The sequence below is a fragment of the Thermobia domestica genome, chromosome 3 (assembly GCF_964235325.1).
Source record: "Thermobia domestica chromosome 3, izTheDome1.hap1.1, whole genome shotgun sequence".
Classification (NCBI taxonomy): domain Eukaryota; kingdom Metazoa; phylum Arthropoda; class Insecta; order Zygentoma; family Lepismatidae; genus Thermobia; species Thermobia domestica.
Window position 1 is genome coordinate 207,702,892 of NC_137456.1, and position 26,868 is coordinate 207,729,759.

The 26,868-nt window shown below is 36.5% G+C and overlaps 1 long non-coding RNA gene across 1 annotated transcript in view; it reads right to left on the bottom strand.

Annotated features, from left to right (window-relative positions):
- Window positions 1–24,632, bottom strand: part of LOC145680942 (uncharacterized) — a 62,875-nt gene extending 38,243 nt beyond the window's left edge. The window contains exon 1 of the long non-coding RNA XR_014130701.1: window positions 24,384–24,632. This is a non-coding gene — a long non-coding RNA (uncharacterized LOC145680942). The remainder of the gene's footprint in view (window positions 1–24,383) is intronic.
- Between the last annotated feature and the right edge of the window lie 2,236 nt (window positions 24,633–26,868).

Genomic DNA, 26,868 nt, shown 5'->3' on the forward strand with positions numbered 1-26,868 from the left:
ATGTTTGATCTTCATGAACAATTGAAAAAAAATGAAATGAAATCTTTAAGTTTTACGTCCCACGGTTATGCCGGTTAGGCTAAAGGAGACGGTGATTATGAGAGATGAGTGAAATGGTGGAATGAAGAAAGTGGGAGGAAACGGGAGAACCCCGAGAAAACCCACGAGCACGGTGTTTGTCCACCACAAAGTTCACTTGGCGGAGGCTGGGATCGAACCCGGGACCCCAAGCACCAGAGGTGAACGCTCTACCACTGAGCCACCGCGCCCCCCTCATGAACAATTGAATGCATTACTCGACGCAACCGGTTAACTAATACACGAGACAAAATTTTATATGACGTGTTTAGTAATGTGATTGGCCTCCAGTTATTAAGTTCTAAAAGATCTCCCTTTTTTGGTAGAAGAACTAGTACTCCCATAGTCATGGATGGAGGAAGACGATATTCCGATAGACAACTACGAATTACTTCTATAAATAATGGTTTTAATTGAGACCAAAAACACATATAAAATTCTGCAGTTAAACCATCCCATGATGGCGTTTTCCTTTTGTTCATTTGAAAAAACTGCAGCCGTAATTTCATCCTCTGTAATAGGTTCTTCGCAAATATTCCGTTCTACATCACATATCTTCGGCAATTCTGATAAAGTTCTATGGAATAATTTAATATCTTGACAGTCAGTGCCTTGAAAGTGACTTTGAAAATGATCCCTGATGTGTTTTCCAATCGCTTTTGAATCAGATATTATATTCTCACCTACACGAAGTCTTGAAATATGTGAAATTCTATTGCAATCATTCTGAAGAGCTCTTATATTGGAAAAACTACTAGCATCAGTGTGTTGAAAGGCTCTCCTCTTAGTATTAATTACTCTTGTTGCTAGCACCGCATACTTATTTTTCAGCATAGCTTTACACTCATTAAATGCATTTATTTCTTCGTGATTCACATTATCTTTGCATAGGAAATCATTACAAATGGCTTCAATTTGTTTTATATTAATTCTGTTTATATCGTCCTTACAAGACACTGAGAATTGAATAGAAATACGTCTAATTTCATTAATAAAAGACTCCCACAATCCAATTTTATCCGAAACACAAACTAACTGAGAAACATAAAAATTAATGTAATTTACAACAATTTCACGATACAAAGGGTTATGAAGTAAATCATTATCCAGACGCCAATATGCAGGACGATTTAGAGTTTCTGATCCAGATAAAGACATTAATACACTAGAATGATCTGAAAATGACGGAAATATTTTTATGTCTAAAATCCGAGGTAAAACTGAGTATGACGTATAATAACGATCAAGACGAGATCTTGGAGAGTGTGACTGCGTTCCCGCATATGTATACCCACATCTATTGGGAAAAAGATGTTTCCATACATCTTGTAAATTATTATGTTGTATAATACCATGTAGTACATTAGCCAGTGTTGTATTTCTTTCCACAGAATTACTCCGGTCCTCTGGGTACAAAGTTACATTCCAGTCACCACCCATAATAACAATCAACAGAAGGTATTGTAGACAAAAATTCATCTATTGACTTCACTACTTTCAGAGCTACCGGACTGTTACAAGGTATATATACATTAATAAAATGCCACCTACGGGAATTGTATATACACGATAGCACTTGTACCTGTCCATTAAATCTAATGTTATGAGATACTTCACTCAACTGGATATAAAATTGTTTGCGAACACCAATAAGAGTTCCAGAAAAAGCATGTTTGCCAGGATTTATATAAAAAGCATAATCATTTAGAGTTTTTGATGTAGGTACCTCATGTACATTTGTCTCTTGAAGAAACAGTACATCCGGATTATGTTTTTGTGTACACAGATATAAACTAATTTGTCGTTTTTCATCTGCTATACTATTCACATTTAAAGATAAAAATTTGACCATAATTAAAATCGAAAGAAATAGGCAAATTATTTTACAGAAAATGAACATTCTCTGACATTACTTCACATATCACTATGTAGTGATTTAATAATTCTGCTAAGACGCCTTCGTAAATTATATTCCACTCCAGATGATTTGACCTGTTCTAACTGTACAATAAGATCAGGAATTGCACTAGTAAAAGTTTTAGCAATAGGCATGGCCTTCTTAAAACTACGAACATTCGTTAGAAAATCTTGGAGTTGACTTTGGCTTAAAGGCGTTTCTGTCATTAGGTTAAACTCTAATTTTTTTCTGTCTTTTTGCAATGACGAGTCAGAACTTGCTGATATTGTGGATAATTGGTCATCATTTTCATTATTTTCATTATCGGATACTGATACCGGTTGCTTTTTTGATAATACTTCATCTACGGTATCACTGATCTGCTTTCGTTTTATACCCGTGATATACGTATCATTTTGTTGATCCGTGGTTTCTTCTAAAATAGATTTCTCGCATTGTCCTGGTGGAATAAAACTATCGTCAGACATTGAATCATTAAGTGTATCGTCGTTTACATCACCACCATTTTGATTAACTATACTATTATAAGTATTCATATTATCTGGACTATCAGTCTGATTGTTGGGCTCCTTGTCAGATTTTGAGTTACAAGAATTTAAATTCGAAGTGCAATTATTTAAATTAGGTTTATCAGTGAATATGTCTTCATTATCCTCTACTGGAGTTAATGGAGGGAATTCTATATCTGAAAGAGGCCTATTTATGATCATTGGTCGAACTCTGGGTTTTATTTTTACCGGAAGAACAATTGGATTAGGTTCACTTAATTGTACATTCTCTGGCTGAGATTTCATTGGCGTTGGGAAACTTCTATTTTTGTTGTCATTAACTTCTGGAATTTTTCTTGCCTGTTGGGAAGAACTAACAATATCAGCTAACGTAACTTGATGTTGATTCTCATTAGATACTGAAGGCTTTTCTGGTACAAGGAAACAATTTCGTGCAACATGTCCGTATAAATGACATTTTAGACATTGCACATCGTCCTTAGAAACAAATATACTGTAATGAGTACCATCATATTCTAAAGGAAAAGAGTTTGGTACCACATTTGGGTTGTCAAACAACACATACACAACCCGTCGAAAAGATCTAACGTGTTGCAAATCTGGACGTTTACATCCTACAGGTATATGCCTTATCGTACTTACTACTTTTCCATACTTACTCAAAACATTCAGTAATAAATCATTTGGTATGTCAGGTAAAACATTTGATAATACAACTTTCGTTGCAGGTGAGATATAGCGCCGAACCGGCACAAATATACCTTGAATTGACAATCCACTTACACTAATAAGCTTTTGAACATTATCTTCACTATTTAAATATATACAAACTCTGCCACCACTAATTCGAGAAGCATAAGCAATGTTTATACCTTGCACTTTATCTGCAACAGCCACTAAATAGTCCTCTAAGACTAAACCAGGAGTACTATCGAATACCACAGCATATTTTTTATTAGGTTGCATATTCAATCCTGTTTGTTTTCCGTTGTTTACCAAATTATCTGTATTAATATCAGTAGTAGACGTTGTTGCCATGGCAGCCATATTGGCTCCTAGTCAACAAATTTGTAGTTATAAATTAATTGTATTTATATATCCCATTCTAGGGAAAATTAATTATTACCCATTTATATTAGACTGCCAGACATATTCAGGCATTCAATAACATAAATTACGCAAATGTGAAAACAATATTACCCACCAATACACATTTCAATTCACAGTGAAATGAAACTGAACACTTCCACAGACTATATATATATATATATATATATATATATATATATATATATATATATATATATAACGTTTGTATATCTTTTGTCTGTATGTAGATAGATAAAAATATCACAAAACTAGATACCACGTATGCACAAAAAAATCCTGGCAATACAAGTATTTGATGGAGAAATGATCCCAATAAATTCCTTCAAATTAGAAGCATTTCATATGTGAACGGAATAAAAAAAAAAAAAAAATCACTGGTAGTGATCAGTCTTTGAAAAAGATGAAATTCGTTGGGTTAAGTTCTGACCTGTTAAGCCCCCCCCCCCCATTCTACAACTGCTTCAAATTCGAAAATGTTATTATTGCCCTTGTCTACCTTCACTTTTAATATTCCCGCTCAAATAGCAGCTTGCATATGTGTCTTCATTTCTCTCATTTTTCATACTTTCATTCTCACCGTCGTGATTAATATTGTAAGAAAAGCGTGATTAACTAACCAGACTCATCATCAAAACGCCGAACACATATTTTAGACTGACCGCTTCTGATTTTGAAAACGCTCCTGGGCCATTCCACGCGAAAGTGAGCCTGAACCCAAATTTTCGAAAACTGTCAAAACCAATGAATTTTTACATATATATGAAGTAAATAGAACGAAATTTACTTTTTCACAAAGAAAAATTTATTTATACTTAGAATTAACGTAAAATTTTAAATCTAAGTTGTGAACTTGTAACATGTCAGCTGCGAGGAAATTTTTTATTCTTGTTATCGGCAACATTTTACGGTAATTTGTGCATGTTTGGCTGAAGTAACTTCGAGCTATTCAAGATGCTTCTTTTTGCTACAAACTGCAGTTGAAAAAGTGTTTACAAGATAAAAATTGTTTATAATATCATTAAAGATATAAACGTCAACTTGAGTGTCCTGCCCGTGACAGAAAACTACCAAAAGTTATTGTACTGAATTACTAAATTTGAGAATGTGGTTCGTACTTAGTAGAAGTAACAATTTGCATGTGTACTTCACATTTACCAAATTTTGAACTAATGCTAATAATATATTTCGATTTATTTCAATTTGAAAACTTGTCCTGCCCGTGACAGTGGACATGGCATTGGTGGGAAAGTTTGTGTACATTGGTTATTCATGATAGACAATGATTCCATGTGTACTAAAATAAAGTTTTCTAAGCATGAACATTATTTACTTAAATAGAGGATTATCTATTACTGTCAGTATGACGTTTTAACGTAAAAAAAAAAAAAAAAAAAAGTGTCATATAAATATTATTATTAGCGTCACCTTTTTGTTCGTTTCAAGGGAGAAGTGGATGGTATTGCAGTACGTACAAGAAGGCCAATATGGAACTTTGTGAAACAAAAGAAAGTAATTGTAGAATGTGTTGCTGATTTCGTAGCAGCTTTAAGCTCTTCGTTTCAAAATATATCTGTTTTACTACTATCATCTGCAGAAATTGAAATAAAAAGACGATTTGAATAAAAGGCGGGAAAATGCTCTTATCAATTGAATGTCTCCAATCAAAACACTTTTTTTCCTGCAATTTGACAGCGAAAATTGAGTAGTTCGTCGAACTTTTTAATCAGAGCTTCATCCGTGTAAAATCTTTAAATTCCTAATAGACTTTTATTCAGATTCTGAAAATGATGATTCCGAAAGCCATGAAGCTATCCTGAGCGACGACTTAGGTTTGCATGTTAACAAGGTTTGTGTTAGACCAGCTGTTGAAGATATAACACAAGGAACATTTTTGTTGATGGAATTTTTCTCTAGTGAACAGAAAAATAAAGCATAGACATGCAACTATCGCACATAGCCCAGTGGAAGAGGACGAAGAAGTCAAAGAAATTCGTATGAAGACCGTAAGCAATTGCAGTAAAATTTTCAAGACTGTTGAAGATGTGTCTTACATGCATTTCAATCAAATAATGCCTGTGATAGCAGAAGTGTCGTGGCGTTGGGGGAAAGGGGCGAGCGGGGCGCAGGCCCCGGGCGTCAAAGTATGGGGGCGCAAAATTCAAGAGGAAAAATAAAATATATATAAAAATGGAAGGAAAAAGTATTAAATAGTGCTCAAAATCAAGGAAAAGCAGGGTTTATTTTTTTAAAAATTTCTTACGCATGGCGCCAACCATGTGATGCTTTGCGGCTGGTCTGTCGACCTCACTCATATTTACGAGGGCGCCGTCGTATACTCTCGCCCCGGGCGCTGATTTTCTACGGCACTGGATACCAGCACCTATTTTATATACTGTTAGACAGTGTTTTGTACGAAGTTCCCTACAAGGTGGGTGTAAATGGGCAAATAAAACCATTTCCTAAAGTGTAGGTGGTGAGAAATAAGTGTACTATATATTTTTATTTTATGTGATAAAAGCGAGCCCCAAGTAAAGGAAATAGCATTATTTGTGCACAATGATATAACAGAACAGCGGAAATTGACTTATTTTCGATTTTATTTCAGTTTTCAAATCATTCTTATTGAGATTTTGTGTGTTGATTCACACGGTGTCCTGCCCGTGACAACCATATGTCCTGCCCGTGACACAGTAAAGTTGAGTTTTTTTATTAATATAAATATTTGGCAAATTTCTCTTAAGTGTAGTTTGGTAACAAATTTCATCATTTATACATTTCCGTTTCAATAAAAAGATTTTGAGCCAAGAATTCACAGAGTTTTGTAACATTCAGTTGGTGTGTCGAAAGCCACTTCTCTTTCTTGTCCCCGCCCGTGACAGACGTTTAGGAATTAATATTTTCTACTCTAAACAGAAAAAAATACTGAGAACATCAGCTACATATACTACTAAGTCTGTACTGCTCATGTATCATACAATTAGCAGAATTTATGTTGTATTTTAGAAATATACAACTTTAAAGCGTCAAAAATGTAGTGTAAATGTCCTGCCCGTGACGATGGAATGGCCCTCCTACGTACAATGTAAGTCAATACTCGGCATCTTGTATATCACATCGTTAACAAATCATCATATAATTACTTTCTGTAAATAATAAGTTAAAACTTGTGAGTTTTACTGAAACGTTTGGATTGCGAGCGTAACGAGCAAGAAAATGTTTAACAAATCTATTTCGTTGCAAACCGACAACAATATTGATTTAAGAGGGCGCCAATACTTTTACGGGCCACCACATCGTTTACTCATTTTCAACACTTCTTTTTTTATTATTGCTTGTTCGGCGCCCTCTTGCTACCAGCTCCCCCCCCGGAGCTCTGGGTGTGGTATCTTCTCCGTCACAATGTAGGTTTTGTACATTTGCTAATCGTACGCATAAATATCATTCTCTGACAGAAGAGTTGCACTAAGTTGCAATCTCGCTATCTTCGATTCTGGACAGTGAACACAATGGCGAGGAAACTTCTACCATTTCCCACTTTAATTTCTCTTTATTTCATCACCATACGGCCAACGAGTGTGATTACAGAGGTAATGGAGGAGTACACACGTGAGAAATTGTAAAAGATCTAGGCTTAATAATAGACCAAGGGCTTAGCTGGAATAAACACATTTCTGAACAGTGTATTAAAGCTAAGCGCATCTTAGGACAGCTTTATAAATTAAAAGGCTATTTATCGCAAGAAACAAGACTATATCTTGTTAACACACTCATTTTGCCTCTGTTCGATTACTGCGATTCAATATATGGTAGCTCTCTCTCCACTCAAAATACTAGAGTCATTCAGAAAATACAGAATTACTCTTTACGCTTCTCTCTCAATTACAGAAAGTCTTAGCATATTCTGCCGGTACTTAATGAAAACAATATCCTAACCATGTCCCGAAGACGATATCTCCGATACTATTGTTTACTATACAAAATAAATTCACATAAAACACCACCTTACTTGCATCATAAATTAACATGTAGATCAGAAATTCACCGTTACAATACTCGAGGAAGTAATAAACTGAATATGCCCCGGCATTTTTGAAAAATAACAGAAGGCATTTTCAATTTCGGCAGTAAGAATCTGGAACTCCCTACCACAGTCAATCACTGACAAATCATACAATTCATTTAAATCATCACTCCAAACATATTATTTAGAGATCAGAGACAAAGCATTGCCACACATGAAAGGTTTACTACAGTATGAAATTGGACAAATTGGTATGAAATTGGACTAACAGTATTAGTTTTTTTTTTCATTTACATTTACTATGTGTTTTGTTTATCCTTAGTATTATTGAATGTACCATGCTATCTTGTTATTTGTATCTTATGTCTTATTTGTGTCTGTTTTTTCCTTTTCTTTGTAATGATGACAAGGGTTAGAAGGCAGAGCAGCCTCCGGCTGAACCTCGCCCGCTGAAATAAAGAGAAATTCAATTCAATTCAAATTGGCAGACATTGATCTGGCATACGGGAAAGCGGACGGTAATGGCCGCATGGCACAACGGTGTACAGACAACAGTTTCCTAATCTTAGAATTCCACACCACGCAACGTTTTCATCGAAGATTACAAGGAACAGGATTGCTGGAAGCACACAGGCCCAATGCTGGACGAAACAGAACCGTATGGACTGTCGCTTTCGAGGAGGAAATTCTTGCTTGAGATCAGAGAAAATCGTCCACCGGTACACGGGTAGTAACTGCTGAAATTAACACCCATCATCGGCAGGTTTGGAACATGTTTCACGAAAATCAGATGTACTCTTTCCATGTCCAAAGGGTGTATGCATTATACGCCATCCACGTAGGCGGGAGTTCGTCCAATGGCTACGCGAACCATGCTAATATATCCTGCTTCATGTCTCGTATTCTCTTCAAAGATAAAGCTATGTTTTCCCACGATGGAGTGATGAACACTCACACTCAACATATGTGGTCTGAGGCAAACCCATATGGAATGTCAACTCGTGCCCATCAGGAAAGGTGTTCTGTGAATGTGTGGGCATGAATCGTTGATAATTCTCATCAGACCGTACCTACTACCACAATGCCTAACCGGGTGGGAGTATTGGATATTTTTGAAAGAGATTCTGCCTGAACTACTAGAGACTGTGCCACTGGCTGTTCATCGAAACATGTGGTTTTTGCACAACGGTGCTCCAGCACATTTGCTGTGGAGGTGCGAAATTGTTGCAACGCATTCTTTCCGAACAAATGAACGGTAGAGAAGGACCGGTATTTTGGCCACCTCGCTCATCCGACCTTAACCACTTAGATTTCTTTTTCTGGGGGCATATGAAACAACTAATCTGCGCGACGCCTGTGCAATCAAAGGAGGATTTGGTTGCTCGAATTGTTGCTGCAGCGTGGAGCATTCAGGAAACGGCAGGAGTGTTTCAACGCGTTCGCAACGTCTTTCCCTTCGACGCCGCTGTAACCTTTGCATTGAAGTGGTGGGTTGAAACTTTGAACACCTTTTGCAATGTCCGTTCTGGCAACCATCCTCTTTTAATGTAAACAAAGGCCGTGTCCAAAAGATACAAGTGTGCATTTGAAGTACGCTTATTTCCGGAACTGACGTCACCTAGTGTGTCAAAAGGTTCAAGTTCACAAGTCTGTGAGTGCATAGTACGTAGTGTGCGAGGATGTACACTACGTTAGCACACTTGCGTACTTAAGATGGCAGTTCTTCGTAGTAGGAACAGCAATAATGTCAAAGTGACTTAATAAAATTTTAAAAGACACATTTTTAATACTTTTTTTGAGGTGAATATATATGTGGGCTAATCTAATAATAATTTACTTGATAAATATACAAATTAGTGATTTTACAAGTGGAATATAAAAATGTTACGCAAATAACAAACTTACTACGTTGTGTTCTTTGAGTATGCAATGGAGTATAGGAAAAGCAACCAAGTGTTTATTTAATAATGCTATAAAGGCATTTGTCTTTAAATATAACATGGTTTATGTAGCTTATTTGAAATAATTACACTATCGGTAATGGAGCTATTTGCACGTAAATGACAAATTTTAATGGCGTATGAATTAAAATGCATAGCATAGCATAGAATAATGAATACCTAGAATATTCATTTCTCTATAGCTACAGCTACAACTGCAAGTGCAATGTTAATTCGTAGGTAGATAGGCCTAATTTTCTAGTTTTTATTCTAAACAAATTCCTTTCAAAGCGCATATTTTCTTGCGCTTGTGAGACTGTAATATACCAATTACCATACATTTTGTATTTTTGACAGCTGCCCAAAAGTGAAGTACAGATCAAAAATTTCTTTCTCCACATTTATCAAAGATTTCATAAATTCCTCTGGGTAAGTCTTTACTTTGGCCACTTTATTTTTTTATTTTTATTTTTTTATTTATTTATTTTTATTTTTATTTATTTATTTTTTTTTTTTTTTGATTCTTCGATTTGATCTTTCGGTTCCGGTGTTGAGAACAGGAACCCACCTAGTAACTAATTTATAAGTTAGTTACTGGGTTGGTTCCTTTCTCTACCAAAGTTTAATATTTAATTCACATAGTATTGTTGAGCGAGCGTCAGCGAGTGAATGCAGGTTAGAGGCTCGCAAGGCATATCTTTTCAGTCTTGGTTACGAATCGGTTCATTGGATGAAATGGCCAAAGTAAAGACTTGCCTTCCTTTTAATTCATATAATCCCATTACGGTACCCATTATGAATTGATTATGAACAAGTAATTCCTTCCGTATAGTTGAACAATGAGGGCCACTACGTTGCATACTGTATTTTTTTTTTTTTTTCATAAAAACGTCTCTTCCTTTTCATAAAATTCTTATTAGGTTAATAGTAGCTTTTTATTGTTATATTTGGACGAGGGGATTTGTTTCGTTAATGAGTAAACATTTTCGTAGTGGGAAGAATGTGGGAGAGACAGCGGATATATTTCAAGAAAGATGTAGGGCACCGAAAGCATAGTGAAGTGCACGAAAATGTTGAAGTGTATACAATGTACAGAACTCAATTTAAGCGGGCTTATAAGATAGTAATCTTGAGTACACGTGATCCTTATAAATTGGTATTCCATAGTGACATAATAGCTTTTTCCTGTAAATCCTGGTCCTCATGTTGTTCAACTCCACCACTTCTTTCCTTGTCATCCTTGTAAGTGTTAATTTTGGTGTACCTTAACAATATGGAGACACTATTTTTAAGATTTACGGGTAAAATCTATAGATTCACAAAGAAAGAGTAACATATAAGGAACTTCAACATCAGCATAATATGGTAGAAATAGTCTAGTCAGTATGCCTGTAACTGAAGCAATACAGTAGAACGACGACAATTATAGTGTCATTCTTGTGTATCTACTGTACATCAAGGAATTATACTCAATATGAACTCTCTCCCAAAGTGGATTTGAGCCACATTATTGTAAATAGCGATCTCCCCTCGGTGTCCTAACTCTTTTGCAAATTGCCTACTTTCACCTGCAATAAAATTCTTAATCTACTTCGCAACAGTGTCATCAGCGCCCTAACCACCAGTGCTGCTTTTCTTCCGGGGGATTAATTAATATTAGGAAGCATGCCTAATAAAATAGAACCGCCAATAGTTTAGTGGTTTTTATGCTGATAAATATTTGCAGATACTGCAAAGCTGAAGCTGTTGGCATACATGAAAGAAACCATTAAGTCATTTTATGGTTACCCCATATTGTCAATCTGTAGATATACTTATCTTTAATATAACTGGAAAGTCATTCATCTAAAAAAAAAAAAAAAAAAAAGGTTAATTTTTCTAGTACGCGAAATTCTCCCTTCTTTTGTTATCAATGTTCCATATTCCACCACGATGAGGCGCTGTAAACAAGTGTGGATCAAAAGCTAATTTGACGAAGTGTACACTATTTAGTGTGCACTTCATTTGTAGACTTCGAGTGTGCATCCTCGAAGTGTGCACTATGCACTTTTGGACACGGCCAAAGACTCCCCTCTGTACCTTGCTCCCTACAACTACCTTCTGTATGCCGTCCTGTTATACGATTTGCATCCAGAAATATTGGCCCCTGTTACAGTACGTACAAATATCGTGAATGGAAGGAATATTTTGTTTCACATCCGTCAGTTTAGAACATTGATTGAAGAAAACGTACTGTAGTTGCATTTTTATGATGTACTGATCGAAATGAATGTGCTAAAACAGTTATGTGTATTATTATTATTATTATTATTATTATTAATAATAATAATAATAATACGCGTTCTTTATTTGTCTGTAGTTCTTGTTCAATTACTGTAGTTGCAAAGGTAGATGCGTTCTCAAAAGCGTTGCGATATCATTAATATGAACAGATCAGCAATCGGAATTTCTTTATTTTCTGTTACTTATCGGCTCGTGCCGTACGTATTTTTACATTCTAGAAACAAAGTTTCCAATGAGTTCTTGTACAACGACTTTACTAATCTGATTTTCACGAAGCTTTGCACCCCTTGTAAACAATGCAGACTGCAGTGCAGAAATGTTGCCAACTAATTAAACAAAAAATGTTATATGCAATTTTGTGCTAAGAAATGAATAAACAAACTGAAGGGGTAAAACAATGAAATTAGAAATAAAATGTCATGGGCTTGTGATAGGAGAATCAGGAACAATTTTCTCTCGTTTGCAGTGGCGTACGCACTGCTGTCCAGAATCTTTGAACTACTATGTAAACGCAGACACGCACCAGGAGGAAGAAGGGCAGAAAGCTGAATTTCTTCTACCAGCGTAAATTACAACTAAAACTTACTGTCCCCACTCCTAACGTTTCCTCTAGCTGAGGATCTGCCTAAAATGTTAGGATTCAGAGTCACTACTACATGATGACAGTGTTCCTACTAGCAGATCTATGGTTGGATGGATGGATTAAAGTTTATCGTCCCCTTCAACAATAAGGTTCTATGAGATTTTGACCTACAGCCGAACGAGTGATTCGAACTACATGAATTTCCTCCGGAAATCGAACGCGGGTCTCCCGCCCGACGACGAGTACGCGGATCATACAGCAACAAAGGAGTTAATTATCAGATTTAGAAACATGTGCAGTTGTACTCACGACTTCTATTCGAAATTGAGGTCTTGGGGAGCCGCGGTGGCTCAGTGGTAGAGCGTTCACCTCTGGCACATGGGGTTCCTGGTTCGATACCAGCTCGCGCCAAGTGAACTTTGTGGTAGACAAACACCGTGTGCGTGAGTTTCCTCTAGGTCCTTCAGTTTCTTCCCACTTTATTCATGTTTTCATCATCGCAGTCTCCTTTAGCCTATCCTGCATAATCGTGGGACGTAAAACTCAAAAGATTTTATCTTAAAATTGAACTCCTTGCACGTTTCCATTACAGGCGAGCGAGTGTTTGGAACAAGCAATTGTTCATTCTACAAGAACTTGAAAACTACTGAGTTTACTTATTTATTTTATTTCCTTTGTTATATGCAACAAAATACCTATAAAATATATTTTGAATCGTCGTGACTTATCCTTTCATTTTATATCTAACAGAAAAGTTACGCCATAAACTAATATCAGTCATGAGAGTATGAAGAGACAATCGACATCCAAGAAACTTTTTAGTTTCTACACAGGAATAAAGACATATTATTTAACATGCACATAGTACCGCCTGTTACCTTCACTGCAGCCAGAAAAAAATAAGACTCAAAAGTTATGAACATTCCTATCCAATATTATAAAAATTCTTAAATGTTGAAGATTCCTTTGTACATTATTTCATTTCTGGCACCGAATATTCGGTTTTTGTATCTTTTAAACGGTCATTCTGATCGCATTTTAAAAAGGCGATATACAAATTATAACATCTATTGGAAAATCTAATATATTGAAAAATATGTAATTTTGTATATTATATATATATATATATATATATATATATATATATATATATATATATATATATATATATCAAATATATATGTAAAAATGTCTGAAATATATATAGTACATATTTCATTATGAATTTACATTTTTTGTTTCTATTTTTTTATTTTTAAACAAAATGTATTTTATTTATAAACGGAATGAACGAAAAATGCACCACACTTAGCCCCGTTTTTCGGTATTAGTCTGCACAAGTAATTACGCAGCACGAAATTATAACTGAAAAAATTAGCCTCATATTACTTCGTAATGAATCACTAAAACAGGTTTTATCCTCTAACTTCTCTCTATCCCCCTTACTCTCTCTCTCTCTTCTAATTCACTATTTCCTCATCTCTAATGAAAGGTCAAACAAAGATCTGAAATATTATAAGGAACTTATTATCTTCAATAAGAACAGCGAGTTCACTTGATTTCTCTTTTTCATTTTCTTAGCCCATTTTCATGAAATGACAACTGTTTGACAACCATTCTTTGTGAAAAACTGAAAAATAACTGAGTTAGCAACATTGAAAATGAGACTAATAACAGTTTATTCTTCCATGAGCAAATAGTACACAACAAATGCAATGTATTATGGTAATTAATGTATTGTTAAGGCACAGTAAGAACATTTATGACCCGACTCAAAGTATGTATCTATATGGGATCGAAATCTTGAACCAAAATCGAATTTGTAAGGGAAAACTGTTACAACAAATAACAAAACACACGAAGTGCGCGCCACAATTAAAAGATTCGCTCAAGGAAGCCAGCAGGTTATATGCTGCTCCGAGTAATTCTATTAAACATAAACAAGACAAACCCGTAAGTGCAGAAGAAAAGCAAATACTTTACCAAACGATACCAACGTTTTCAATTCACTTGAAGAAAATTAAGATCTATAATAGCTAATTTTCATGTTCTCATAGAATATTTTTTTTACTTACTTTGTAGTACTTACTTTGTACATATATTCGCATGCTGTACAATGTAAGAAAGCACATTAATAAATTGAACTTAAAGGGGAAAAGTACCATCTGTTTTTCATGGATATGGGTAGCGATTTAGGTAATAGATGAAAAAGAAACAATCTCCCATAATGATAAATATGCTTGCTGTAACATACCAGCACCATCTCTTTATCGTTCAGTTGATAATTTGACGTAACTCATTGTAATTTCGTCTATAATTACAGTTTGGAGGAAAATAACAATGTTCAGTTGCTCTTAAAGAAGGGGGATTATATAGTATTGGGTATTTTTCCCAATATCACGGCAATGGTGTGAGAGTGAGACGAGTAATGCACATCGCAGTAGCAGAAATACATGCACGTGCTACAGCAGAAATATTGCGGGAAACAGACGAAACAATTTACTCTTCACCAATCAGCAAATAGTCGTGCGCGCAGTGATACAACGTCAAATTACGCGGTTTGTCTTTGAAAGGTGCAAAGGACTGTGAAAAACGCTTTAGTACTTTTTGAGGAAGTATGCAACCACACACAGTAACTTTTACTTCATCCGCCATCTTTTATCTTTGTGTATGAGTACTGACCTGCCACGTAGTATTATTTCCAGGCAGTGAAATGTCCTTTACATGATGTTGTCCACTCAATTTACGTCATTGAATTTACGGAATTCCCTGTGCCGCCATTGCACAAATCTGAAAACTGCAAATTTGGATAGAGCAGGTTAGGATATTTTTTCGATATCATGCTGCATCACGTCTACAATCAGTAGTTTGTGCAATATTTAACTCTAAAGTTTGTTTTCCCACGCTTTCGGCAGCCTATAACACGTAAATGACACGCTTTTCGTCCTATCTGTACTGATTTTTTTCTCAGGAATCACCCCTCTGTTTTTGTACAACGAATTTAGCGCCATACTGTGTAGCGTCATCAGAATCAATTTGACTACATTAACGCGACAAAAGTAAATGTTCCCAAAAACAGCATAAATTTTCTTGGTTACCTGATAATATTACACCACGATATATTCCACATACAGGTGTAAATCACGCCTTCCCCCCCCCCCCTAGTCATTTCAAGACGAATTTAATGTTTCATTCTAAACGTAGCTTCTCCTGGAATAGCATCCACCCTTCAAGTAACTGCCATCCCTACCACGGTATCTCCTAAATCCGTTCATGCCGTAAAGTTGTCTTCCAACTGATATTAAGAGTTTTATTCCAAAATCCAAAGCATCAGTAAAAATATCCACACAAGTACGACCCCTAAATTCTTTCAGTAATATCGAAATAATTTTAATCTGAATAAAGTTATACCGAAAAACGTAACATTCACCTTTATTATAATGTCTGGATGGACGGTTGCTAATAATGCAAACTGCATTTCTGTCGACTTCAAATATTGAACTGAAACCGAACAAAACAGTCCTCAAAAAGGGCCCTACAGTTCTTAAACCGAACCGAACCATTGTACAAACCGAACCGAACACTTTACAAACCGAACCGTTCCCAAACCGAACCGTTTCAAAACCAAACCGAACCGTTCCAAAACCGAACCGAACCGTTCCAAAACCGAACCGTTCCCAAACCGAACCGAACCGTTCCAAAACCGAACCGTTCCCAAACCGAACCGAAACCGGTTCTTGGAACACCCCTATTTTCTTAGTTAGGAGCCTGGATATGCAAACCCGCTTAACGTGGGGATTTACTATTGTGAAATTTGGTAACATTTTCCACGCCGCGAATTGTACACAAACTATTCATCTTACTATGGTGTTTGCAGACATTTTTCAACAAGTATCGTATGTTTGTTGCTGCATTTTTGACTGTCGGATCATACACACGGCACATTCCACTGTTTTTTTTTTAATTACCTCAACTTGATTGTCACTTATATCTGGGCACTGCTGTGAATCACGGCAGAGTTCTATAGAAAATTTTGTATCATTTTATAGGTCAATAATACTGCGTCGATTGACCTGAGGTTTGATGAATGCTTCTGATACCGAAATCAAAAACAGACGCCTTTGGTCGGTAGTAATTAATCCAAATGATCTGTGCTACTACTCCACGAGCATCCGTGAAGATCATAAAATAAGCAAAAAGTGTAATTGTGAACAATCTGATAGAAGGAATCAACTCCTTCCCCTTTGTTTCGTTGTAATATATGGTATCTGGCTTATTCTTGCCTGGATGAATTTTATTGTGGTTATGCATACTGGATATAAGTACAACTGATGAACATTTCTTCGGAATACAGTATAAGACAAGTGTGAATTTGTCATTATACCTGATATGTGAGGCTCACTATGTTGCATAAAATGTTGCCACAAATCTTGCAAGGGAAGGTCATGAACTGGCTCTGCTGAGATCCGAACGAGACAATTGTATTTGCGTTTGATACGTTATAACTAGACGAATCCCAAAGTTATACGTGCCCCTGGGCGGGGTATCGTGAGTTAGGACATTATGTAATGTAAAAGCTATTAGCTAGCAGATTAGTTTCAAATGGGTCATTTGTTTGGTAATGGTTAGATTGATGGAAAACTCTGAACACGTATTCCATTATTTTCAATGACACTTTTTGGGGGTAAAAATGTTTGCCCCGTGGTCCCACGCAGGGTTCCTAACGAGGTCCGACTTAAAAATTTGAAATAGCAAGGGGGGGTTAGGTAGCACTTCATTTGAAAGTTGTTGCGAAGTAAAAGATGGAGCAAGTCTTTACTCTCTACAACATTCTTATGCAAAATGGCGGCGGGTCAAAATGTACACAAAAACTTATTTGGAAAGTCCATGACCACCCCTGTAAATCGGAAATTGTGAGAAATGTGAAGACGGTAAAGTACGTGGGGCATTTTCAAAGTACAACAATTTAAAGTAAAAAAAAAAAAAATCTTGTCCCAGGGCTCTCGCGGGGTTTCAGGTGGAGTCCAACTCAGTTTCCAAATGGCAAGGGAGGTTAAGTATTACATCGCTTGAAAGTTGTTAAATGAACGATGGACCAGTCTCTAGTCTCTACAACAGTGTGCAAAATGACAAACCGTCAGAATATTAAAAAAAAAAAAAAAAAAAAAAAACTTAATTGAAAAGTCTATGGCCACCTTGAATAAACGATAGCTATATCGAAAGCATAGGCACTCCCAATTGCTGAAGCTAGGAAAACCAAATTTGGCATGAATGTTGGTCAGTAAGCGTAGGTGACAAAGATACGAAAGTTCAAAAATGCGACATCTTGAATTCATAATGCCGCACTATGTAACTACCACACGCATGTCCACCTCAAACCACTGGAGTTGGAGAAACAAATATGGTATTTACGTTTATCGCCAATAGTCGATATCCACAAAAAGTCAATTACGTATTATCTGTATTCCCATATGGCTGCCATAATGAAAAATTAGTTTCTATATAAATGGTGACAATTATGTTCCATCTGAGAAACACAGTTGACTATGTTGCATCTTCATTCGACCCGTTGAAATAAAGAAATCTATTAGTAACCCGACCAAAGTACAGAAGTTGTTGCCAACAGGCCGCAGCTCTAACCGATGCAGCAGACGATTGGAAGCATCATAGAACGGAGACTACTTTTTTTTTTAATTTATTTACTATTTCGATTATATCTTCTTTGTTATTCGCACTTTCATTTTCTATCCTGTTTGTATCATATATGAATTAGTCCGTCATTATGAACTCATTTTTCTTTCATTTCACAACACCTTTCAAACTATGTACTACTTAACATTTGAGTTGGGCCCCACCTAAGACCCTGCGGGGGTCCTGGAACAATTTTTGTTACGTTAAATCGTTGTATTTTTAAAATAATACCACACGCGCTTTCCTGTTTTCACATTTGTCTCACAGTTTCCGATTTATAGGGGCGGTCATGGACTTTCCAATTAAGTGTGTTTACATTTTGACCCGCCGCCGTTTTGCATAGGCTTATTGTAGATAGTCGAGACTTGCTCCTCCTTTCATTTCACAACAGACTTCAAATGATGTGCTACTTAACCCCCTTGCCATTTCAAACTTTTGAGTTAGGCCCCGTCTGGGGACCTTGGAACAAAGTGTTTTTACCGCGAAAAGTGTGCCCTTGAAAATGATGGAATACGTGTTCGACGAGTGTTCCATTTACCCAACCGTATCCGAACAAATGACCCGGTTCAAACTATTCTGCCAGCTAATAGCTTTTACACTACAAAATATGTTCTAATTCACGATATCCCGTCTAGTGGCACGTATAACTTTGGGATTCGTCTAGTTATAACATATAAAATGCAAACAATTGTCTCGTTCGGATCTCACAAGTAAAGGGTCCAAACGGATGAATCGAGTTGCGGGACGAGACATAGTGCGTCTGATAGAGGATGTGAAAATATGTGTATGTGCAAAGTTATAGCGGCTAAGGGCCATAAGCAATGGAGGGGGAGGGGGTCAAAGTTGGTGGGAAAAGGGCTATGCTATATTATAGAAATACATCAAATAAATTGTTGAATCGTAAAAATAGTGAAAGATAGACAACGCAAGCAGTAGCAATTTCACATATTGGCAAATGAAGAATGGGCAGAGGAGATCACGAACCCCCGTCGCCATCTTGAAATCTGATTTTTTTTTAAATGGAAAGGTAGTCATGTGATATCAGTTAGGGCCAAAATGTTCTCAAAAAGTCAATTCTGAACTTTAGTGATCGTTATCTGTACCCCTTTTGGAAGATTTATGATCATCTTTAAAGTTATTTAGGAAACTAATACTCGTGTGTTGAAAGTTTGGATTATCACGAAAGCATATGTAAACCTAAGTTCAACATACCTACAAGCTAAGAAAACTAACAGTGAAATCTTATATCCAAGTTATATATTATTACATTATTATTTATGACATTACTTCGAATTTGCTTCATATAGTGCCGAAGAGAACTATTCCGGTCTGGAAGAACAGTTTAGCGCACAGGGTGGTCATTTTGAGCATTTATTGAGATGGTAGCAAAAGGGATAAAACAGGCTATAATTCATTAGCGGTTAGTGATATGACAAAACGAACAGCAGCATCGCATTCCTGATCGAAACACAGTCTTAACACATGTGCTGCATGACTAGCCTCCCATTTCAAAAAAATCAATTTCAAAATGGCGGCGAAGGTTCGTGGTCTACTCTGCTCATTCTTCTTCTGTCAATATGTGAAACTACCAGCGTTTGTATTGTCTATCTTCCACTATTTTTACGATTCAACAATTTATTTGATTTATTTCTAAACATAGCATAGCCCTTTTTCCCATCAACTTTGACCCCCTTCCCCTCAGTTTCTTATGGCGCTCAGCCGCTATAACTTTGCACATACACATATTTTCACATCCTCTATCAAGCGCACTATGTCTCAACTTGCAACTCGATTCATCCACTTGGACCCTTTACTTGTCAGCAGAGCCAGTTCGTAACCTTCCCTTGTTAGGTCAGAAAGCTATAATAAACAGTAAACTAGAGAAAAATAATCGGAATTTTGAATAACCGTAGAATATATAAATTAAATAAAAATACATTGACTGCAATAGCTTCATTTGCCTGTGCTGCCATCTAGTGACCACTGAATTTTGTGATAATGAAGAATTTGAAAGAAAAGTAGTGACTTTTCACTTGAGCCTCAGAGGCTGACTGTCATGATTTGGTATGAAAAACAGAAAAGCTAAACAAAATAATTAAAATATAATTCAAACTGATTGAGGCAGTTCATGAATATACAAAATGTATGTACTAATGAATATACACAAGACGCTGTGAGAATTCATAAAATATTAAGTCTCCAACTTCTATTAAAGAATCTACTTAATAAAAATGGTGGTTATAAGCCTCAAAGGCTCACTTTGTCATCTCTGAGGAGAGTCTATTCTGGATCACTGAATAGATTCTAAGGAATTACTTCTCGCTATCTTTTAGGATTTTGGCTCTGTTATCTTCCAACAGACAGACAGAGACGGACGGACATAGCCGTTGCCCAAACTTGCGCAGTACAAGTAGGAAGGGAGAAAGAACAGATGAGTAGTTTTTGATTCCTGTGAAGTATTATAAGTAATGATGAAGTGGGAACGTGAATAAAAGTGACAGATAGGAATCAGAGCTGGATTTAGGTTGGATGAGGCCCTTCAAGTATTGAAGGTAGTCGAGTTTTCAGGCGCACACCCAGAAATTTTTGTTGGAAGGTGTCCAATACTACAAGTCACTATGTCTATGTAGTATTGAAAGGGTATTATTCTCTACCGGAAAAGACGATAAGTAAAATACTTATACCTATATTTTCAGAAAAAAAAAATAGAACTAGATTGTTTTTATAAGAGAAAGAATACAGATGAAATGCAAGATCAAATTTTCATGCTATTAATCATTTCCGCGTTAAACAACTCTGGTTTTATTGAGAAACTGTATAAATGTATGCTGAGTTAAGAAGCTTGGGGGGGGGGTCCGAAGCCGGTGGACTCTCGTGGGTGTCCCCCGGAGCTTTTATTTAACCTCAAATGCCCTTTGTCAACTGACGTTTTAGGAAGCAGGCTAGCAGAAGGGTCCTCATTACGTACATCATATAAGCACACTGTTGCTGTATAAAGATTTTATTTTATTTATTATTTATTTTAATTTTGAAAATGTACGTTCAATTTTTGGGCCCCCTAAAAGAGTGCGGCCCTAACCTATAGGCTTGTTTAGCTTATACGTAAATTCGGCATTGATAGGGATGGGAAGAAGCCTTTAGAGGGAAGAAAAGTATCTTGTTGGTTCTTGAATAAACTGTTTCGTGTAGAGTACTGTACGCTATGAGGCAGAAACACTGATATTACCCAAAAGCGATACAAAACTACTGGGAATTTTCGAAGTGTAAGTGTGGTAAAGAATGGAGATAATTAGGTGGATCGAACAAAAAACTAATGAGGAAGTATTAGGAATAGTACGTAGGGGAGAAAACTTTAGATGTAATTTGAAAGAGAAACTGGTTGGGATATTGGGTTAAAATTAATAGTGACATGAGGGACGTGCTAGATATAGTAAAGAAAAACTAGGGAGGTGACGATAGAGGTAAACAATATTTAAATAGAAAAATCGCACGTGAAGACAGATTAGCTTAAGATAGTGGTGCATGAAAGCTTCTTAGTTGCGGCAAGCGACCTGCCAATGGCAGGATACTTATTTTCAAACTATGCTATAAGTAAGCATTATCATAAGAATTTAGACTAGAGATCAACTCAAGTGCAGTTTTCGGTCATATTTATTTCCCGTCTAGTTTAGGAAAACAGTACTCTATTTTAACAATTTGTCCCAATGTTAAAACTTTAGTAGGTTATCTTTGCAATTGATTGTACAGTAACTAACACTTCTGTAAGGTAATAGCTTAACTGCTCCTTCAAACTACTTTCAATAACTAATAGCAATCAATCATAGGTATTCTGCCATTATTGGCAGTCACTTGCCGCAAATAAGTTGCTTCCATGCTCCACGGTTTCCGCTAACCTTTTCGTCTTCACATACGATTCTTCTCAAGTCCGATTCCTCCTTCACCCTCTTCCTCTTTTTTCTGCCATCATACTCTAGCACGTCCTTCGTGATACAGTTCCTTCTTAGTCAATGTCCCAACCAGTTTGTCCTCTTCTCAATAATGTGTAAAATTATTTTTTCTCCCCCACCATTTTAACACCCTCATTCGTTTTTCGTTCGATCTAATTATCTCAATTCTTATTCACACCCACATTTCGAAAGCTTCCAGCAGTTCGAAATCACATCAAAAAGGAAGACCAATAAGTAAGAACTTTTGAGGTATACTTTACAATACCACTCCAGCTGCGCATCTATAAGTAGGGCCGGTTTAAAAGGGTATAGTAGAGTAGGCTAGAGTAGAGTAAGATAGGGATAAATAGGGTAGGGGTAGGAACGGGTTAGGTTAGGAAAGTTTTGATCCATTTTAATAAAATTAATAGAATAATTTTTCGTTCGAGTGAGTATGCCATTGTAAAGTTAACCCAACTTTTTAAGTTCACGCTCGCCGCCTTCTTGTTTTTCTTAATGAATTCTTTCTTTGTTTCGATTCTGCAATAAAATGGAAGTGCAACTGCTAATTTAGCTCTGATGTTCTAACTTCTTCACCATATGTGAGATTTTTCTCCATAAGGGAGCTGGAAAACATTTCCATTTCTTGAACCACTTATTCTCTAAAGTAGGGCTTCAAGCAGACATGTATGGAGGAAATTATTTCAGGAGGGTTTGAATTCAAATGAAATCTTTTAGTTTTACGTCCTATGATTATGTGGACTAAGCTAAAGGAGACTGATGAGAGAATGAATGCAATGGTGGAATGAATAAAGTGGGAAGAAACTGGAGAACCTCTAGTAAACCCACTCCACTTGGCGCTAGCTGGGATCGAACAAGTGATCCCACGCACCAACTCTAGGGTCTACCACTGAATCACCGCGGCCTCCAGGGTCCAAATTCAATGTGAGCATAAATTATTTAAATTTTAAAAAAATCACTTCTAATTTGTATAAAATTTACAGAAAAGTCGGGATTTCGTAGGGGACAGGTTCAAAACACCTTTTGCGTATATCCCCAGAAGTGGATGAAGTGGTAAGTATTTGAATCAGCAGTGCACACTGTTTCAAGCCGATGCTAAACAAATCAACAGCTACGAAGAAAACGTATTTTTGAGTAACAATTGTCTAAAAGATTAGGATGACAGCCAACTCTCCTGAATCAACAGTTATAGTTACAATCCAAATTTCCAAAGCAAAATCCATTTTCGGTTTTGATTTGAGTTTATTTGAAGTATTCGCTAGTTTAACAGATTCTATCACGATTATCGAATCGAACGATCCGAACGAATCAAACGATCCAAACGAATCATTCTATCCTATCGTGTCAACTCCTTTTCATATATGTAAAAAATGAAATATCGATCCAACGAGCGGGCGAGCAGCTGGTCCAGAATCGAATGAATTTTCAAGCACTGTACTACTCCCACTCCATCCTAATATTTCATTAGGAAGTTAAACAATAGAGTATTATCAGTACACAGTAGCAATGAATTTCATTCAATAACGTAATAACTATTTTAGACTTTTTTTTATTTTACCTAGTCAATTATTTTCTAATAACTTGACTATTTCTTTCAGACGTAATTCTCGCACTTCTCCGTATTTCCAATTGATTGAGGGTTTAACCACTTTTCGATACTGACGGTTATAAGACATCTACTATGCAAAGTGGTCACCTTAATTGTTTTTTTCTGAAACTGAGATGGGAATTTTGACGCAAAGTATAAAATTGAAATTTTAGAGGATCTAGAAAAAAACTATAAATATTTAAACTACTTAGTGTATAAATTGGGAGAAATTTATACAAAAACAACAAGTAGAACAAAGACGCGACTATATCGGAAAGGTTACGAACAAAAAGGAAATTCGAAAGAAACTGGTTCTGGGGGAACATTCAGAATCATTTAGAAAGTGGGTTGTGCGTCATGGAGTATAAATAAGGCTTAATAGGACCATGGAGAATTTTACATTGTGAAAGCAATTTTTTAAACTAATTGAAGTTTACGGCACTTCCGCATATTTCTTACATGTCAGTCAAAACTTTCTAAAAGAAACTGCAGTTACGCGAAACTGAAGTTCTTTGGAACCCGACATTAACATAGATACTATGCAAATACTGACGTTTTCAGCAATCATTTGGGAGAGTCTCCTGTTTTACTACTGTGGACTATTCCATGTGAACTGGATAACTCTTTTCTATTATTATTTGCGTATAATATTCAATCCATTGATCATCCAACATACAAGTTAATATTCAGAACATAACTTTGAAAACAACTTTACCTTCTTGTTAAATGCTGCAACCGATTGGATATTGATTATGTCTCCCAGTGCCCACAAAACTCATTCCAATTCTCTACTGCCGTCAGTAATGTTCAAAGTACGATTAAGTTACCTTGTCAACAGTGCTCCCTGGTGGCAAGCATAAGAAGTTACGTCTCTCTTTGTCGTGGGTTAGATGGCACATCTGTTCACACTCAATTTGTACAGAAGGAACATAATATGTTAGCTTAGTTGTTTACTTTAAGTGTGACACTGTTCACGAAACAATTTAAACTTGTTAATGCTACTGTTTTTTTTTTTTACCTAATTATTGTAACAAAAGAGACAGTGGCCAACGCTTAAAATTAAGTTTTGGTCAGTGCTACTTTTGTTAAAATAATCAATCCAAAGCCATGGATAGTCTTGCTAATTATTTTACTGATTAAAAATATCCTTTTATTGTGAAGTAAAATACATTATTTTGAAATGTTTATTTGCACATTATTTACGTTAATGGGCGTGAGGTTTCCTATGGTACGAAGGACCCTGATTCGATTCCCTCGGCGATTCCCGAGGGCGATGACGTCCCTCGGCGATCACACTATCCTGGGAAAGGGAAGGAAGGAAGCGACCTGGGACCTATAAGTTAGGTACCACCCCGGCATTTGCCTGGTGTGAATGAGGAAAACCTCATCAGCTCTTTACACTTTTTCGACCGGGTGCCCCCACCGGAAATCGAACTCGGGACCGCTCGCACCGAAGGCCAGAGCGTTAGCGACTACGATACGGTGGACAATATTGTGTTTGTGAGTTGTTTCAAGGTTTTTCCTTTTCTCTTACATTCAATTCCACCAATTGTTTCATAAGCAATAATCATTCGTCCTCTTTAGCGGAAATGATATAATTGTGAAATCTTAAAATAGAAGTTCCAAGTTTTCATTTCACGTTAACGCGTATTTAGGGTGATTCACTCTTTTATTTCGTTTCCTAACAAAGTTTGGCAGTCAATCGTGGTATTTCACACTCTTATTCTGCGCTCGTAATATTCGCACGACAGCTGGTTGATTTATTCTGAAAAGTGGTCATGATAGGCCATGCTCTAGCAAATACGAAAATTATTTAATTTCCATTTTCATAATGTATTTCCTTACACAGACTTTGAATATTGCGTTAATATAATAAAAACTTCCTAGTTCGCGATATTCACAATATGCATTTCTATAGCATAAGTATATAGCTACATTGTAAATACATGTCATAAAATCAGTGGCGTTATTTGGAGATGGCAGGGTTAAATGTCTCCCCCCCCCCTTGCGAGTTTGAGATCTACCGGTATATACATTTTAATCCACAGTATAAGAATATACTAATTATAAACGTGAAGTTCTACGTATTTCGGATTGTCCCCCCCCCCCCAGTAAAAAATGAAATGACGCCACTAACCTTGATTTGACTTTAAATTTAGTACCCCTTTCAGCAGCGAGGACTATATGAGACGTGGACCTACAGCCAAACCACATGAGTTCCCGTCGGGAATCGAGCTTGGGTCTCCCGCGTCAAAGACTGCAATCAATTTAATTTATACTAATTATGTATAACTTGTTTTAATGTGGGTTCCTGTCATCACGGCAAAGCGCATCCTCAGGTTGCGGATCGAGAAGAAAGCCTCTAAATATAGAGGTTTGCTGCGATTATATTGAATAAACAGTCGTGGACAGAAGACAAGAGATGGTTCTTTAGCTTCGGGATTTGGCGTGAGGTTAACAACCTCATCCTGTAAAAAATGCACTTGTTAAGAAATATTCACAGAAGCCTCGGGCCAGGACTAATAACTTGGCACGACCTTAGCAAAGTTAAATAGATATGAGATTTGGAACATGGAATATGTATAAGAAGTCTTTGTAGGAAGGCGTGTTAAAAATCCGTAGCAAGTGAGTCAGAGAAATACAGGATGGACCTAGTAGGAGTTCAGGAATTTAGATGGGTAGGAAATGGAGCAGTGAAGTCGGCATATTTCACGTTCTTTTACAGGGAAGGAAATAAAAATCATCAACTATGAACAGGGTTTTTCGTTCACAAATGAATTAACTAACTAACTCTAACTCTATGGCCTATGGAACCCGGAGGTTCAATGCCGCGTTCACAAAAGCTCTCCGTCGACTTCTATCCTTAACTAACTGCATCCAGTTTCTACTTTATATTCCAATCTCTCCGAGATCCATCTTAATATTGTCCTCCCATCTGCGCCTAGGTCTTCCTAATGATCGTTTTCCGATTGGTCTTCCAGTCAAGACTTTGGAAGCGTTTCTACTTTCTTCCATTTTAGGTACATGACCCGCCCACTTAAGTCTCCTAGACTTGACGACCCTAACAATGTTGGGTAAACCATATAAATTATGTAGTTCCTTGTTATGAAGTTTCCGCCATTCCCCATTCTCGTTCCTCTTGGGTCCGAATATTCGTCTCAGGATCTTGTTCTCAAATACTTTCAGTCTATATTCTTCCC